Source organism: Tenrec ecaudatus, chromosome 12 (assembly GCF_050624435.1).
Source record: "Tenrec ecaudatus isolate mTenEca1 chromosome 12, mTenEca1.hap1, whole genome shotgun sequence".
NCBI classification, from domain to species: Eukaryota; Metazoa; Chordata; class Mammalia; order Afrosoricida; family Tenrecidae; genus Tenrec; species Tenrec ecaudatus.
This window is the reverse complement of record NC_134541.1, coordinates 104,753,495-104,768,817: the sequence shown is the minus strand read 5'-3', so window position 1 is coordinate 104,768,817 and position 15,323 is coordinate 104,753,495. Positions and strand designations below refer to the sequence as shown.

Genomic DNA, 15,323 nt, shown 5'->3' with positions numbered 1-15,323 from the left:
CCATGAGGAAGAGGTCTACCCTGCCCTTCAGGGCCACCACCTGACAGCTTCAACTCCACAGCAGTGAGTTGGTTTGTTGTTCCTGTTGTGTTCTGTGACCAGGGACAGCGCTGGGTATTTTACAGAAAGGAAGGCATTGAATTCTTCAGGCAGTTTTCCAGGTGAGGAAAAGGAAACAAAGAAAGTTGCGTCGCTGGCCTGAGATCTCACGGCGGATGAAAAGGAGCCTTGGTGGTGCCGTGGGTTAAGCGGGGGACAGCTAACAGCACGACCCAAGCTTCAAACCCACCACGCCTCTCCATGAGTGGAAGGGGAGGCTGTCTGCTCCTGTGAAGATTCACAGTCACGGAAGCTGGGAGGAGCAATCTGCTCTTCTTGCTTTGATTGAATTGTGTGCCATGTGGCTGAAGTGCCAACACAACGTTTTTGGGTTGTTTTTTTTAAAGAGCAGTTCCACTCTGTCCACAAGGGTAGCTTTTAGTCAGCATTGACTCAGTGGCACTGGGTAAGCTGGCACCCTGGAGGCTCAGGGGTTAAGGCACCCCAACATAAGCCCCAAAGCCAATTTTGCAGACCCAGCAGGTTCTCCACAAGGGAAAGTGTGGCCGCCTGCTCCCATCAGGATGCACATTAGAAAGCCCTAAAGAAGCAGACTGGGATTTTAAGTTACCCTGTAGTGGTCCCAGAACTTACGATCCTGAAGATGATCTTTCTGGACAGTACCCTGTGGAGGCTGAGCATGTCATTGCTCGGAACTACACACCCCAAATGGCCAAATTGAAGAAGAGGAACAAGAGCTAATCATTCTGTATTATTCTCCGGACACCCACTGCTCCCGCAGGCAGGCCTGCAACCTGGGTGTGGCAGGGCCTAGGGGAAAGGACAGGCTGAGCCAACTCCTAATTTCTAGAAGCTTCTCCAGTCACATGAAGTCGAAGAAAGTGGGGGCAAGGCCAACAACTTGCTCCTGGAGAAATCTGAATATTTTCTTGCTGCCCATGGCTGGATCCCTCCATGTCCTTTTTCCTTTCAGGCTGCACGTATGTACATATATTCGTAGACAGAGTTCCCAGCATGCACAAATGTGGGGCACGCCCCTCAATCTCAGGGCCATACTAGAAGACTCACAGTAAAGAGGGGTACAGCTAGTTTCAAGATGAGGTGTCCGTCCCATGCCTCTGAGTCTATGCAAAGGAGATCTGTTCGGCGCCTCTGTCCCCATGTAGTGACGAAGGCCTTCCACGAGGTGGATGGGCCCCGTGGTGGCAACGGTGGACTCAGACTAGCAGTGGTATAGAGGGTGCACGGCCCAACAGCCTTTTATTCCGCTGCACACCTGGTTGCTATGAGCTGACCATCAAGTTTTGAGGGCCTCTAACAACAGCATTCAAACACCCAGGATTTAACATATTGCAAAACCAAAGCAAAGTCAGGGTTTACTGGGCAGAATGGAGCATGCCTCCGAATCAGAGGAAAACTTGTCGCATGGATCCACTTTGAATATTTTACCAGCTAGCTCTGTCTCCACCAGAGATAGAAAGCTAGACTTATCGGTCACTTCTAGATAAGGAGGACTGGTGTTAATGACAAATATCATAATATTCCCATCACATGATTATTGATTTACCGAAGCTTATGCAGAATTCACAACCCAGTCTCCAATTCTGGCCCCAAATGGGGCATGAAAAGTTCACATATTTGGTAAATTAAGATCAATATTTCCAATCTCTCCTGAAGGTAATTTTCCTAATTTAGTGGACTTTCCCCCTCACATTTATTTTCTCTTTTAATTATAAAATGGCAGGTTATTGATTTTCGGGTATAACCTCTTGACGTCCCGAGAGCATTTTTTATTCCTCACGCTTGGGTGGGGGTGGGGAGAGTGTTGCAGCTCTTAATGAGGACTTTTAATTACTGCCTGAACGATAGTCATTTGCTTTGATAAATTATGACATCCATTCCCCCTCACTGGCGCACCTCAGGGGAAGCATTTAGCAAACCGTTAGCACCCCATTTTTCATGCCCGGTGATTATTGGGGACTCTCACCCAGTCCAGTCCTACCCTGTGGCACTCTTCATTGTCTTTGTGTTTGGTGAACTTGGCTGTGAACATGTGCCCCGCGGAGGAGACCGCTTTCCCGCAAGTTCCCCATGCGAAGTTCAGTGACGTGGGCTCAGCGCCCACACCTTCTGAGACCAGTCTCTCGGTTTTCCACCAACAAGTCTACCAACAGGAACCAGAGTCGCGGCCCCGGGAGCTTCCATCGAACCTCTGGAGGTGTTCTTGGCAGCCGGACACTGCACAAATGAGTCTTCCTGAGCACGTGCGGGGAGTGGGGGGCCCACGTCAATAAACTGGCTAAGCAGTTGTCGGCGTGAAGACGGATGTTGGCAGAAAGCTTTGGTTCATGGTGCTGACATTTGAAGACATTCGCATTCATTCAGCCTCGATGGCTCCAGAACATCTGGATTCCATGCACACTTTTGAAATGCTCTTCGGTGATTCACCACCTTGGACTGTGATTCTTCTCCCGAAGACCGCCTCTTCTAAATGTGTAACCCAAAGACGCTTCCAGAAATGGATGCGCATAACTCAGCGTATCCCATACCCACTGGGAAAAGTAACCCTCTGCTCTCAGGGGGACTCGGACTCAGAGTGACCCTACAGGGCCCTAGAGATAGGTCCCTTCGGGTCTCTGATGCTGTCAGTCTTTATAGGAGCAGAAAGCCTCGGCTTTCTTCCACTGGTGGGTTCGAACTGCTGACCTTGCAGTTAGAAGCCCAAAGAGTAACCCACTCACTGCCCCAGGGGGCACTCAGTATGTCCCATGGTCGTATGTGAAACTTCTCCAGAAATTTGTCAAGCATTGATCATTTAGCCCAAGTCGAATCCTCTTCCAATTCTTTGGGGGCATACACACAAGATAAAGGATTATTGTTTGTTTGTTTGTTTTTAACCCACTGCCATCATGTTGACTGTGACTCATAGCAACCCTATAGGACAGAGTAGAACAGCTCCCGAGATGGTGAAGTGTTACAGAAATAGAGAGCCTCATCTTTCTCCCGCTGAGTGGCTAAGGAGTTTGAACTGCCAACTTGGCAGCTAGCAGCCTCACCTTGACCCCCTATACCACCTGGGCTCCTGAAATGATTGATAAGTTGATATTTTTATAAAGTTCAGGTGGGTCTCTGGGTCTTGTTCCCAAAGCTGCGGGCCAGTGCCTATGTCTCTGCTGTGAAGTAGAATGCCTTCAAACCAGTGCTCCCAGCAGCCCAGCGTGGTCAGGGGGAGGTGTCCACTGTCCCCTGTTGATGAGGCTGCAGAGTAGACTCTTTCAGTCAGTCTCCTGATCAGTGGGAGGCATTCCATTGCCATCTAATAAAAGAAGGAGGAAGAGGAGGGTGGGGGAGGAGGTAGAGGAGGAGGGGAGAGATGGGAAGAGGAAAAGGAGGAAGAGGAAAAGATGGATGTTCTTAGAGATATATAGATGATATCTAGGCAATTGGATGGCTGATTGAAGCCACCTTTAGCTTTAAGCCCCCGTGACATAGTGGTAACTCATTTGGCTTCTATGTACAGGGTCAGCAGTTCACAACCACCATCAGCTGCTAGGAGAAAGAGGAGGCTTTCTGCTTCTATTAAGAGTTACAGTCTCAGAAACCCACAGGGCCTGTTCTACCCTGTCCTATGGTGTCCCTGTGAGCCTGCATTGACTCGCTGTCAGCGGTTCAGATTTGGTTAGACTTTCATAAATAAGTGTCAAAAAAAACCAACCCAACAATACCCTGCTAAGATTTCAGCTTACTGCTGACAAGTGGCAGATCTACCTGATTCTCAATTGCTGATGGAGACGGACACCCCAAGGTCCCTCCATACTGCCCATCACATCCACCACCTCCTGCCTCTGATTAAATATTCCATCATTTGGGTTGAAAAACAAGATTCATGAGATGCGAGCCACGCACGGGAGAGTGGAGTGGAATTACCCAGGAGTCACAGTCGACCGGGACCTGCTACTACTGTGCACATGGCAGGCGTGGTCATGCCCTGATGACCAGAAACAGACGGTGATAGTCAAAAGTCACCCCACCGGAGTCCATCACTCCCAGAATCCTATCCTGCAGGACATGCCATCCTTCCCGGGGCTCCTTCTGCTCTCGTAGTTGTGCTAGGCATCGCAGCATGGGGAAGAAATCCTCAAGGCTTGCTCTTCCTTGAAAGCAGCGATTCCAGCCTGGAAGACTGAGGGTGTGGGCTGGAAAGAATGGAAGAAAGGAGGGAAAGGAAATGTCTCCTTACAAAGCCGGGTGGAGCAGGTGGCTGGGTTTGGGAAGGGGCTCATCCTGGGCTCCCCTGAGGGATCAAGCAGGATGATGAGCATCCAAGAGCCTGTCAATTCTGGAAAGTGAAGCGAGCACCTCAGACATGGCTCCGGTCACCGAAGTCAACTCCCTGGATGATGGCCATGTTGGAAGGAGCCAGGGCTCTGACCACATGGCTTGTCACCAAGCGGGGTGATGGCAAAGTGGATTGTGCTCTCAAAAGTAAGTTTAAAAATAACGATGCCGGTGTAACTCTGATTGCTTATCTGGAAGGAGCAGCTGTGCTTGACCTCGGCTTAGCCCCACACAGGCGTTTGCTTTCTGATTGGCCCCTAGGACCTGTGATGCTGCTCAGCGCACTGAATCGAGGGCAGCGCTTCTCTTTCTGCGGCTCCCCCTCGTCCACGTCACTGAGCACAGACCCAGCCACCCTGTGCCTGACTGCCTATTCACTTCACTCCCGCCAGTAGGATGCATCACCATCACCAGAGAATAGCTTGGGTTGTCAGGGATTCCCACCCCCCCCCCACCCCCGTCAGCGCTCCTGGAAGCAGCCATCAAGAAATTACCCAGATGCATTGCATTGGATCAATGTGCTGCCCGTGACCCCTTTAAAGTGTTGAAGAGGAAAGAGCAAAGAAGTTACCTTGAGGATTACTGGGTACCTGACCCAAGCCATTGGGCTTGTCCATCACCTGCTATGCATGTGAGGAAGCTGGACCAGGAACGAGGAAGACTGAGGAAGAAGAGGTGCCTTTGAGTGACGGTGCTGGCGAAGAACATTGGAAGGACCGTGGAAGCCAGAGGAATAAACACATCCATCTTGGAAGAAGGACAGCCATGATGCTCCTTAGAAGCGAGGACAGAGAGACTTGGTCTCACATATTTCCGGCACGTTGTCAGGAGAGACCGTCCCTGGAGAAGGACAACGTGCTTGGTGAAGTAGAAGGGCAGTGGACGTGAGGAAGACCTTCATGGAGATAATGACCCGGTGGCTGCCACCTGGGGTCAAGCATAGCAGAAATTGCGAGGATGGTGCAGGGCCAGGCCTGGTTTTGTTCTGTTGTGCATAGGGAAGTGGGGGTCACTGGGAGTTGGAACTTACTAGATAACACCCGACAACAGTTCAGATGAAATAGCATGCATCAGATTGTCCAAAGGACTGTGTGCAGTATGGTCTTATTTCACTTCACTGGTGGCCATCCTTCCAGCTGAGCCTGCGATGATTTGGGAAAACACCAGAGACAAAGCCTGGCCTGCTGGGGACGTCTACCTTAGCAGTGTGACTTCAGTGGCCACCAGCTACCAATATGGAAGGGGTCCTGGTGGCGCAGTGATTAGGTGCTCCACTAATAACTGAAGAGGAGGCTGTTTGAACCCGCCCGTGGTCGCATGGGTAACCTTCGCCGGTAATGGTTTCCAACCTAAAAGTAAAAACCGTGGTTGTGCCTCTAAGTGGATCCCGACTCACAGAGACCCTGCGGGACAGAATGGCACCGAGGCTCACAGATGGCACGGCGTTCAGGAAAGAGAGGGCACATCGTTCCCCTGCAGGGCAGCTGCAGAGTAGATCAGAGTGGTCCTTCCTTCCTTTGCTGCCCAAGGGCTCTAACCAATAGCACCGCCCGGGCTGCACTGTAAACATTCTAACCCAAAACACCAAACTCAGCGCCAGGCCAGGTGCTTCTGACTCACGGCCACCCTACAGGGCAGGGCAGAACTGCCCAGTGGGTTTCTGAGACTGTCACTCGTGATGGGTAGAGAGCCTCCTTTTTCTCCTGCAGAAAACCCCAGCGGGTACATCAGCCCTGTCACCTGGGGGCGCTGTGAGTCGGAATGACGCCAGGCATCTCCCTGGGATACCCTCAGGTGGGCACACCGCTGCTCTAGAAGCAGCAGGTAGTCTAGTGCCAGCCGTACAGTCCTGAGGACCAGGCTCACACTGCAAGCTGGCCTGTCTTGCGGCCTCCCAGAGCCCCTCAGCTGCAGGACGACCTTTGGTTGGGCCAGGCTGGTGTCATTTCCACATCTGGCCCCATTCAAGCGCAGTGTCCTCCAGTGAGTGGGAATGAAGGGGGTCCAGATTGAAGTGCCCAAGCAAGGGGTTTATGGAAACAGTGTTCCACTTGGGGGGAAGAGGTTACCTTGTACTTCTCTTGACCTTCAGCCAGTGATCCTGGCTCTTCCCAGGATCTTAAACTCTCTGCCTTCGGAGTTCCCTATGAATCTAGCCAATACCGGTCCCTGCTTGAGCCCATATCATAGCCCCCACCCCCACCCCAATCAACTTGACTCTCCCTGGTAGAACGGCTACCTGGGATTTCCCAGGCTGTAAACACTGAGGAAGAAGCAGTCTGCAGTGTGCTCCTCCCTGGAGGCAGCTGGTGAAGTTAAACTGCTGAACTTCCCCTTGGTAGCCAGGTGCTTTAACCATTGAGCCACCAGCGCTCCTTTATTGCTCCTTTATTGCCTTCCCAGCTGTGATCATCTGGCTGCCATCGACAGGGGGACAATGCAAAAGCCTAGCTGTGCTCCCATCAAACTGTATTCCAGCACACTGATCTCTAAAGTTCTTTTATTTTTCGAATGGATCCTGAAATAGCCTCCTCACTTTCAACCGCATCCACGTAGGAAAGCCAAACAAAACCAAGCTCACTGCCATCGAGTCGATGTCGACCCCAAGTGACCCTTTAAGACAGGGTGGAACTTCCCTTGTGAGTTTCTGAGACTGTAACTGTTCACAGGAGTGGGAAACCCTGTCTTTCTCCCCTGGGGTGGCTGGTAGGTGGTTTCGAACTTCAAACCTTGCAGGTTGAAGCCCATAGTGTAACCCCTATGCCACCAGGGTTCTTAGTGCTACTAAAACAAAGGGGCTGCAGTCCAGGAACCATTGTGAGGGTGGCTCGGGACCTGGCAGTTCTTCATTGTGCTGTACATCAGTCGGGTCACAGTGGGTCAGAACGAACTTGACGGCACCTGTCAAGGACCTCAAAATCCCAACATCGGTGACAGCAGTTTGGATTCTTCCTGCCACTTGTTTCTGGTGGACCCCTGCCTTAGAGAAAACCAAGTGCTGCCATCAAGTCCACTCTAAGTCCCCAAGAGTGGGCACTCTGCTGACCCAGAGTAGCTCTAGTGACACCCAACGCCAAGGCTCCTGCAGAACGTATTTCCTGGCTTTGCCCAAGGCTTGCGGGGGTTGGCGGGGTGGGGGTGGGGAGGGGGGGGGGTCAGGTAATGGTGGTTTCAGCTTCCTTTCTGCTGTAATTTGTGCTTCAAAGCAAGCCATTTCCTTTGGCGGGTTTTCAAGTCTACTTGGGGACCTCTTTTCAGAGTGTCGTCTTCCCTTGAAGTCATTCTAGCTCAGAGTGACCTTACTGGGCAGAGTGGAACTGCCCCCTTTGGGCTTCCTGGGCTGTTAGTCTTTACGGGAGCAGAAAGCCTCATCGTTCTCCCAGCAGCGCTGGGTGGATTAGAACCACTGGCTTTGTGGTGGGCGGTCCAACAGGTAAGCTCTGCCAGGGCCTCTTCAAAGTGTGTACAGTTCACTGTTCTCAGCTCAGCCAATCAATCCATTGTACAAATGGAGATAAATGGGCCCAATATTGTTTAGCACCCTCTTTGGTAATTATACGTGGATGCGCCTTTCCCTCACACAAAACAAGGCTGCCCCGTTGTCTTTTAAAAACCCAACGCGTGCAGAGCAACATACAAATGGCAGGATCCTGCTTAGATGAACTGCCTGGCTGATGGTCAAAGCATCCCTACAACTTCCATGGAGCTGTTACAGCCCATTACGGCTGGAATATTGGTTGATGAAAAATTAATAAAGCCAGTGGAAAATGGAATTCAGCATCTGCAGGAGCTATTTACACCAAAAGGATCAGCCAGAATTAATTATGCCGTATGCTACATTCTAATGAGTTTTTCATTAAACTGTATACCATTATGGAAACTAAACAAGGATTATTCAAAGAATAATGCCAATGGCTGTTTTTTGTTGTTGTTGTTTTGAGAGAGAGAAATTAAATTAGTTAATGGGTTATGCATTTAACTCTGATGCAAAGGTTAATCAGTATATACTCATCATTGTATTAAACCTAGGATAATATTGAAGACATGGACACCCTTAGTATTACTGATTGTTTCTCTGGGGGCCAAATAAGAATTGTTGGTTTTGTTTTCATGTGTGTGCTGTAGCTGGATGGAGCGTGGGAGAGACGGGAGCCTCTTTCACCTGGGTTCTCTGTCCATTTGGAAAATCAAGTCCACCAGCTGCAAGAAACTGTATTTGCTTTTTGCTTCTATGTGTGCATGTACAGTGGGGGGTAGAGGAAGGTATGTTTAAATAAATGCATTTAATTACTCTTAGAGAAATGTAAGGGAACCCTGGTGGTATAATGGGTTATTTTTAGGCTGCTAACCACAAAGTCAGCAGTTCAGAAACCAGCAGCCACTCCACAGGAGAAAGATGAGGCTTTCTACTCCCATAAGAAACCCCCCGGGTAGTTCTATCCAGTCCTAGGGGTTGCTATGAGTAAGAATTGACTCGGTGGCAGGGAGTGGGAGAAATGTAAAAGTCAAGCTTATTTTCTATTGTGCCCAAAGATTAGGCAGCAGAGGGGGTGTGGGCAGGGAGGCGGGTGTCAAGATTTTAAATCCGGTTGGGTGTAGAAAATAAATCTGAATTTGAATCCCTAACTTCATATCCAGTCCCTCCTAACAGAGAGTTCTGTAAAAGTCAGTATATGTTAGTATATACTAGCATTAAAGAAGAATCGATGCATTTGCATTATGGTGCTAGGCAAAGAATATTCAAAGCACCATGGACGGACAAAAGTACAAACAACTCTGTTTTGGAAGAAATACAACCCTAATGCTCCTTGAGGCAAGGATGACAAGACTTCATCTCACTTACTTTGGACATGTCGTCAGGAGAGATCAGTCTTTGGAGAAGGGCATCATGCTTGGTAATGTACAGGGCAGCGAGAAAAGAGGACCATCCATTGACACCACTTCATGTAAAGAAAACCCCGATCCTCACAACTAGACCAGGCTATAAATGTCATGATAAATGGAATTGAAGTTGTCAAGGATTTCATCTTGCTTGGATCGACAAACAATGCTCAGGGAGACAGCAGTCAATAGATCAAATGATGCACAATCTCTTTAAGGCGATGAAAAGCAGGGATTTTCTTTTGAGGACTAAGGTGTGCCTGACCCAAGCCATGGCATTTTACTTGCTTCCCATGCCTGCGCAAGCTGGGCCATGAAATAAAGAAGACTGAGACGAACCAATGCATTCGAACTATGGCGGCAGCGGCAAAGAATGCTGAAAGTACCATGCGCATGGAGGACAGAAGAACAACCAAGCCTGCCCTGGAAGAAGGATGGAAAGAATGCTCCTCAGCAGCAAGGATGGGGCGACAGTTTCATCTACTCTGGACCTTTTATCAGGAGAGACTAGTCCTTGGAGAAGGACAGCCTGCTTGGGAAAGTAGAAGGGCAGTGAAAAAAAGGAAGGCCGTGGACAAGATGGACTGACACAGTGGCTGCAAACACGGGCTCAAATGGAGGCGTCATTGCGAGGATGGCACAGGACCAGGCAGTGTTTCATTACGTTGGACGTTGTGTCCCTCTGGGTCAGAACTGAGTCAACAGCACCTAACAACCACAACAACACGGACATCCAGAACACAGAACAAATCCTTCCAGGAAGACATACAGCCAGAGCATTCCTTAGAAGGGAGGAGGGCCTGAATGCATGGCCTATGAACTGGATGTGCTTTCCGGGGAAGTCAGTCAGTCCCTGGAAAAAGACAGCACCGTTGGTCAAGCAGAGGGTCAGGGAAATTAGAAGGAGGGCAGAGTGACACAGTGACTGCAATAGTGGCCACAAACCCCACCATGCTGGTGTGGACCAGGCGCCGTTGCCTTCTGCTGTGCATGAGGTTGCTGAGGGTCAGAACTGCCTGGCCACCTCTCACAGCAGCAGCAGTAGCGGCGGTGGCTTTTCACCCATATCACAGTGGCCCTGCCAGACAGAACCGTGGCTCAGCCTCCTGTCATTCAAGCCCCGGATTCCTCGAAAAACAAAAGCCTGCTGTCCATCCTGTGAGGTTTACCCCTGGCAGTAGGTTCCATCCCCATTCCCAGGGAGCAGGCAGGACACATCAGCCCTCCCCTCCCGGTTTCCAAGGCTGCCATCTTTGTGGAAGCAGACTGTCAGCTCTTTCTTCCGTGGGACACCCAGGTAGTTGAACCACCCATCTTTCAACTAGCAGCTGGGTCAGGGTAGGATAGAACTGCAAAGGTGGGTTTCTGAGACTCTAGCTCTTTATGTGAGAGCTTCGTCTTCCTCCCATGGGTGGTTTTAAACTGCCGACCTTGTGCTTAGCTGCCCAATACCTTACCTCTAGGCCACCACAGACTTGGAAATCTGATGGAGTCATTCTAGTCTGTCCTGTAGAGTCTGGCTCTGTGTGTGTGTGTGTGTGTGTGTGTGTCTTTATTTGTAGGGTTTGCCAGTACAATTAGACTTTTTAGGGTTCACAACTGTCTCCTCTCTTTATCTCCTTCCTCTAAATATTATTCCAATCAGTCAGTGGTGCTTTCTTATCTAAAAGTACACTCTGCCCCGAGGCATCTTTGGTTAGCCTGTTAAATGTGCTGGCTTTGGAATTCTCTGTGGGAATGGAGACAAGACGGTGGGTTACTGATCATTTAGTCGTTGGAGAGGGCACCGAGTAGATGCGGGACACTCAGCTGTGATTGGCAGTCCTGTGGGGCAGCCCATGTAGAGTGGCCCAGGGGGCTTCCACGGCTGCCACCTTGACAGAAACAGGTCACCAGGCCTTTCTCCCTTGGTGCTCTTGGATGGGTTCAAACCACCACTCTTCCAGTTAGTAGCCAAGGGCTTCACTGTTGTACCATGGGGGCTCTCTGAAAACAAAGTGTTGATGCCCGTCAACGGGGGAAGCTTGGTGAGAGAGTGCAGGCTCCCTGCCTTTGAGTCATAGCAACCCCATAGGACAGGGTAGAACTTGGCCTGTGTGTTCCTGAGTCTGTAACTACTTGAGGTTGACATTAGTAGAAAGCCCCATCTTTCCCCCAAGGAGCTGCAGGTGCCTTCGACCTGCTGGACATCTTAAGATAACCAGAGGCCACCCAGTCAGTTCTTCCCCCCTGGCAGCCAGGGTGTCAGGATAGGGCTGAGCTGCATGGGATTTGCTTGGCTTTAGAGAGATAATTAGCATACCAAACCAAACCTCCTGTCATCCCGTGGAGTCGGACTCCCTGCCACGCCATAGGCAGAGTCCACCTACCCCATAAGCTTCCTGAGGCTGTAGGTCGTGACAGAAGCTGGTGGCCTCAGCTTTCTCCCATGGAGCAGCTGACGGGTTTGAACTGCCCACTTTTCAGTTAGCAGCCTCAGGCTGGGCTCCTTGTATATAACATTAAACATTTGCCGCATCTAGAGCTTGCACCACGATTTTGTATCGACCTGGATGGTTAGCCATCACCACTACCTGTCCCCTGTGCATACCTGAGACTGGACCTCACTACCAGACTGAGTACACCGCCTCATCTTTCTGCTGTAGACGTCTCTGCTAGCAGCCCAATATGGCAGCCACCATGCCACCAGAGCTCCCTCAGTCTCGAGAATAACACTCTAGTCTTTTTATTTCCTAGCCCCTCAGGTGTGGGTCCAAGTGACGTGAGTCTGTCCCATCCAGTTGCCAGGCAGAGCATCCAGTCTTTCTCACCAGGCATCCGGGTGGGTTTGAACTTCCGACCTTTTGCTTAGCATCCAACTGTTTGCCACCAAACCAACAACAAACCTGTTACATTGAAAGAATCATAGAGAGCCCGTAGGGGAGAGTAGAACTGCCCCTGGGGAGTTGCAGGGCTCTAAAATTTCATATACTTTCTGAGACTCTAAATATTTATAACCAGAGAAGCTGCATTATGTGAAGAAGAATGTGGCATCCGGATTGGAGGAAGGTTTGTTAACAACAGGCAGTATGCAGATGACACAACCTTGCTTGCTGAAAGTGAGGAGGACTTGAAGTACTTTCTAAGGAAGACCAAAGACTGCAGCCTTCAGTGTGGATTCAAACTCAACGTAAAGGAGAGCAGGATCCTCACCACTGGACCATTTGGTGGCAGCATGATAAATAGAGCAGTGATTGAAGTTGTTAAGGGTTTTGTCTTACTTGGATCCACAATCGATGCTCATAGAAGAAGCATTGGGTGTATCGCTGCACGAGACCTCTTTAGAGCATTGAAGAGCAAGGATGTGACTTTGTGCACTAAGGTGCGCCTGATCCAAGCCATGATATTCTACATTGCCTCCTTTGCATGTGGAAGTTGGACAACGAATAAGAAAAACCGTAGAAGAATGAAGGTATTTGAATCGTGGTGCTGACTGATCCTGTATTGGAAGAAATAAGGCCAGAGTGCTCTTTAGAGGCGAGGCTGGCGAGACTTCCTCTTACAGCCATTGGACGTGTTGCCAGGAGAGACCAGTCCCTGGAGAAAGACATCATGTTTGATAAAAAGAGGAAGACCCTCAGCGAGATGGCATCAATGGGCTCAGGCTTAGGAGCAACGGTGTCGATGGCGCAGGACTATGCAGTTTTGCCCTCCATTGTGCATAGGGCCGTTCAGTGTTTCCCTCTGTTGTGCTTAGGGCCACTATGGATCGGAGCTGACTTGATGGCACCTAAAACACAACAAATATTCACAGGAGCTGACTGCCACCCCTTTCTTGGTCAGAGTAGCTGGTGGATTCAAGCCACAGGACTTTTGCTTAGCAACAGAGTGCTTTAAGCACCCCCACCCCCACCCCCGACACCTGAACATCTAGGCACGTGAGTCCCCAGAGATTGCAGGAGAAGACACCACCAAGAAGGGTTGGTTGGAAAAAAGCAGTTTTTTTAACCAAGAAAATAGAAAGGGAGAGTTATTTCAGAGGCATTCTGTATAACGCGATCGTATTCATTCATCCCCACAAGGGCCAGGTATTTTGCTAGGTGCTGGGATTAAAAAAATAAAAAGATGAGTAAGATTGGGCTATGCCCTAGGGCATTCTCTGTAGTGAAGAAGACCAATCTGTAAATAAAAATTGCTACCCAGAATAACAAAGATTCTACAAGGGACATTAAAACTGTGGTGGGAGCTGAAAGAGGGAGTCACTCCCTCCTGGGGCTTGGTGGTACAGTGGTTAAACAGTTCACTGTGAAACCTAAAGACAGCTGTTCAAACCCACCTGCTGCTGTGCTGGAGAAAGACGAGGCTTTGGGCTACCAGGGAGGTTTGGAAAGCTACAAGAGCAGTTCACAATGTCCTATAGACTTGCTATGAGCCTTCTGTTCATTCCTTTTTTGGGGTGGTGGGGTGAAAGGGACCAGAAAGAGAGTGGGGGTCTTTTTAACCTGGGTAAATAGGGGGAAGTCATTCTACTAAATGAAGCCAGAGGACATTTCCAACTTTCTACCACATTTGACATGGAAATTAGTCACTTTCAGGTGGTTTCATCTGGTGGGAGCCCTGGTGATACACAAGATCAGCAGTTCAAAACCACCAGCCCCTTTCCAGGAGAGAGATGTGGTTTCCAGTCTCGGCAACCCACAGGGACAATTCTACCCTGTCCTATAGGGTCACCGTGAGTCATCATTGACTCAATGGCAATGAGTTTGGGATTTACCCCGGGACCTAATAGATTGTACCCATTGACAACATACGTGATAAAGTCAGTTGAGAAATAATCTCAGAAGCCACTGCTTGGGTTCCCCCCATTCCCCGCTTCCCCAAAGGACTTGGTCGGGCCAGTCTCTGTATATGCTAAGGAGCCCAGAAGGTGCTGTGGAGAAAGCTTTGGGCTGCTAACCATGAGGTCAATGGTTCAAACCCACCAGCTGCTCCTGGGGAAGAAGCTAAAGCCCTCTGATCTCAGAAGGGTTTAGAGCAGCGGTTCTCAACCTCTGGGTTTGTGACCCCTTTGGGAGTCGGTCGAATGACCCTTTTACACAGTCGCCCAATTCATAACAGTAGCAATTCATTACAGTATGAAGTAGCAGCAAAAATAATTTGATGGTTGAGGGGGGGGTGGATCACCCAACATGAAGACCTGTATTAAAGGGTCCCGACATAAGGAAGGTTGAGGATCACTGCCTTACAGCATCAGAAACGCACTGGGAAACTCTACCCTGCCCTGTCAGATCACTGTCTCATTTCAACTGGAATCAATTCGGTGACAGTGAATTTGGATTTGGGGTTTGGGTCCCCTGATACAGCCCCCCTTCTTTATTCGGCCCAGCACCACACACTCTGGAAGTTTCTGACCTACTTGTGTTGAGTGGGTGGGGGAGAAGGCCTTCCCAAGGCTAGTGTGTAGGAGAGTCCCTGGGGGTGGGCTTCCGGGGTAGCTGTCCTTTAAGGAGAGATGAATCTTCCGTTTCGGTGGTGTCAAGGACATCCAACCTCCATTGGAGGCGTTTGGCCCTCCCTGCCAGGGACGGCAACAGAGACCCCAGGTAGCTGTTCCTCCTACCCACGGTCATGGACTGAACACTTCTCCCAAGTCCCTCTCGTGCCTCCCAGAGTCTTTGAGGGCGAGCTTGGCAGCTGCATGGGGAAAGAATGGAGGCCCCACGATGTCTGCCCCGGCTCCCCCTGAGAGGACTGGGTGGTGCTTCCCAGTCTCCCGTAGATTGAAGCGCCACCTCACGAGCCCAGCAGCCTGCTCTTCCTCGCTGTAAAATTCCAACTTGCCCGGCGTCTTAGGCTTTGCATCAGGCCCAGAGAAGAAACTCTCTGAGTATAGCCCGAAGCTGGGAGAGCCACAGGCCACCCCAACTGCAAGCCCAACAGCTTTCTGGGAGAGCAGAGAGGCTAGAAGCCAGCACTGTCTCCCGCTGAGTCTAGGTTGATAAGCAGCCTTCCCTCCAGGCCTGCTTTGTCTCCGTGCTTTCTGCAAGGGGCTGGCTCTGGAAGGC

General features: G+C 50.2%; 1 protein-coding gene across 11 annotated transcripts in view; it reads left to right on the top strand.

The window, feature by feature from the left end:
- Positions 1 to 15,323, top strand: part of RBFOX1 (RNA binding fox-1 homolog 1) — a 375,459-nt gene that overhangs the window by 278,334 nt on the left and 81,802 nt on the right. The window lies entirely within an intron of this gene.